Source organism: Limulus polyphemus, unplaced genomic scaffold (assembly GCF_000517525.1).
Source record: "Limulus polyphemus unplaced genomic scaffold, Limulus_polyphemus-2.1.2 Scaffold5781, whole genome shotgun sequence".
Taxonomy (NCBI): Eukaryota; Metazoa; Arthropoda; class Merostomata; order Xiphosura; family Limulidae; genus Limulus; species Limulus polyphemus.
The window spans coordinates 1-3,087 of NW_013671391.1; the positions used below are offsets into that span (position 1 = coordinate 1).

Below are 3,087 nucleotides of genomic sequence, written 5' to 3' on the forward strand. Positions count from 1 at the left end.
TACTAGCGGAACATACCAGGACCCCCAACAGTTGTACATGACCATGGTGTGGAGAGCGATAGGTCAGCTAGACGCCGGTCAAACATAGAGTTTGGACAACAATTTGTTGTTTAGAGATACAGATTACTAGCGGAACATACCAGGACCCCCAACAGTTGTACATGACCATGTTGTGGAGAGCGATAGGTCAGCTAGACGCCGGTCAAACACAGAGTTTGGACAACAATTTGTTGTTAAGAGATACAGATTACTAGCGGAACATACCAGGACCCCCAACATATATTCAAAAAATAGTATTTTCCTTATAAATATCCATCTGTGTTGTGTGTGATAAATATTTATATACCGACTGTTTCTATTGGCCAGTTTTAATCCAAGGGTTGGTGGTTAGGGCGTTCAATTCGCAGTCTGCGGGTTCGTATACCATCACTGAACATGTTCTACCCTTTCAGCCGTGGAAGAGTTATAATGTGACCATTTATTGGTACAAGAGTTGGCGGTGGGTGGTGTTGACTAGTTGCCTTACCTTTAGTCTTATCACTTCAAAATTAGGGACGACTATCGTAGATAGCCCTTGAATAACTTTGGGCGAAATTCAACAAAAGAAGCATATTTAATCAAAAAATATTTAATGTTGGTCTATTTATTTTTTACTTACTAAATTGTCCCGGCATGGCCAGGTGGTTTGGGCGCTCGACTCGCAATCTGAAGGTCGAGGGTTCGAATCCACCAACCATGCTTGCCTTTTCAGCCGTGGGGCCGTTATAATTTGTGGTCAATTCCACTATTCGTTGGTAAAAGACTTAACAGAGGTACCTTATAGTAACATGACGCTCTCCGCTAGTCCCGGAATTCAGTTTGTATTCGGTTGAGTAATGATATTTTAACAATAACTGATCTTCAAGTAACGTAATTACACTAGTCATCTTTGTTAACGACTGTTTATAAGAGGCATTGATTCCTTGCGGGTCGCGGGTTCGAATCCCACCAAACATGCACGCCCTTTCAGCCATGGGAACGTTATAATGTGACTGTCAATCTTTCGTTGGTAAAAGAGTAGCCCAAGAGTTGGCGGTGGGTGGTAATGACTAGCTGCCTTCTTACATTAAATTAGGGACGGCGAGAACAGATAGCCCTCGTGTAGCTTTGCGCGAAATTCCAAACAAACATTTTAATAAAGATATAATTAATGTCGGTTTATTTATTTTTTTACTTACTAAATTATTTTTCTTGAGATCTAACTAGAACTAATTCATGTTTACGCACAGATGTGTTTACCAATAGGAGTTATTGCGGGTCGAGCGCCCTGACCACCTGACCATGCCGGACCCTTGACTAAAAGAAAAGACCTAACTTTATTAAATGGGAATCAATTTTTTATTTTTTCCCTATTAGTGGGTTGATTTGTCACAATTGGCTAGTAGTTTGACCGGAAGAATAGGTCTTTCTTTACTGATGGTGAATCGAAATATTTTATTCGTATTAGTGGGTTGATTTTTTCACTATCGGCTAAGTACCTTGACAGAAGAATAGGCCTAACGTTGTTAAACGTAAATATGCGTTGGTGTGAATTGAAAGTGAAACTATATGCTACGTGTTAGCAGAGGATGAAAGAAACGTTTAGAAACTGTTTGTTTTTGACCACTTAGTTCAAGCTGAGAAAACATTCTAACTTCAATACGTGTTATTGTCTCCAGAATATTCGTAATGGTGACTAGGTGTCGTGGGATTTAACTTGTAAGAAACACGAGCTACGTTCCGCATCTTGGGTTTAAGGGCTTCTGTGTTGAACAAAGGCAATAGTTTCAGTTGTACAAGTTGTCTTTTAAATCTGGATCTTTGGAAGTCTTCGAGGAAATACTCATTGTCCGCTGAAGTAGTTTGTATGACGTGGATATAACGCGATATGTATATAAACATTTCTGTTCCACGAGCTGTCATTTGTGTCAGGATCACCGAGGAAGGTAAGGTTTCGCAGTGTTTATAGAAGTGTATTTTAACACGATACACGTGTAATTCCTGGAACATGTATTTAGTGTTTTTAATCTCTACAGCCCTGATGGCCAGTATCTTTTTTTGTGCACTCATATGCATTAGATCAGTGGTTTTGAAACTGTGTTCCGTGGAATCCCAGGGTTCCCCATAAAGATAACACGCAATGACGTTTTTTTTTTTTTTTTTCTAGTTATGAGTATTAACTTATCAAGGACCAATTGTATTTTTTTTTAAAACATAAGTATTTTTATATACTTTAAAAACATTTTACATCAACAGTGCTATTACGAATTTAGTCACTTTTTTCTAGGCTAGGTTTTAAGGGTGGGTTTTCGTGACAGAAAGAACTGTGGGCACGCGGAACTAACGAAACCCACGTGATTTAGTTGCACGTATCCGGTCAGTCTGCAAAATGAACAGAATATTCGATGGTGTGGGGATTTGTGAGTAGAAAACCTTAGCGTATTCTTCTTGTATTATAACTTGGACATATTCAATAAACTTAAGTGTTGTGACCGTGTGTTTAAGGAAGGTGCATGCTGTGTACAAAATTATTAACTTAATTAATGTCTGCTAGAAGTTAAGTACGAGTAGAATTCTACGATTTAGCCTACAGTATCCAGTACTTACCAAGGGATCTATGTTTACCCAGTAGATGTGAAGTACAAGTTGATCCATTGTCTAGTAGACTGTACGTTCAAGTAAATTTCCACAATGACCCAATACCTGGTAGATGGTATGTTCAAATAAGTTTCCACAAATTCGGTGACGAGGAACCCACTTTGAGACTAATAATGGTTGGAGACGGCTTGAATGGGTAATGAAGAAAAACTTTGATATAAGTTTTAACAGCAAATGTACAACGTTTCGACATGGTTGATGATGACAAAACCTTGTCGAAACGTTGTACATTTTCTGTTATGTTAAACTTAGATTATAGTTTTTCTTCATTACCCATTCAAGCCGTCTCTAACCATTATAAGTTTCCACAAGTTGATAGAGTTAGCAAGAATGGGTACCTAGACTCCATTATAGCCATCTGACAGATCCAAAGTTAATCTCAAGGTCTTCTGATTAGCTTCAAAACTTTAG

The 3,087-nt window shown here is 38.5% G+C and overlaps 1 protein-coding gene across 1 annotated transcript in view; it reads left to right on the top strand.

The window, feature by feature from the left end:
• The first annotated feature begins 1,933 nt into the window (after positions 1–1,933).
• The window catches only part of LOC106472968 (leucine-rich repeat flightless-interacting protein 2-like), a 27,156-nt gene continuing 26,002 nt past the window's right edge, over positions 1,934–3,087 (top strand). The window contains exon 1 of the mRNA XM_013933637.2: positions 1,934–1,964. The gene's annotated coding sequence lies outside the window, so the exon portion shown is untranslated. The remainder of the gene's footprint in view (positions 1,965–3,087) is intronic.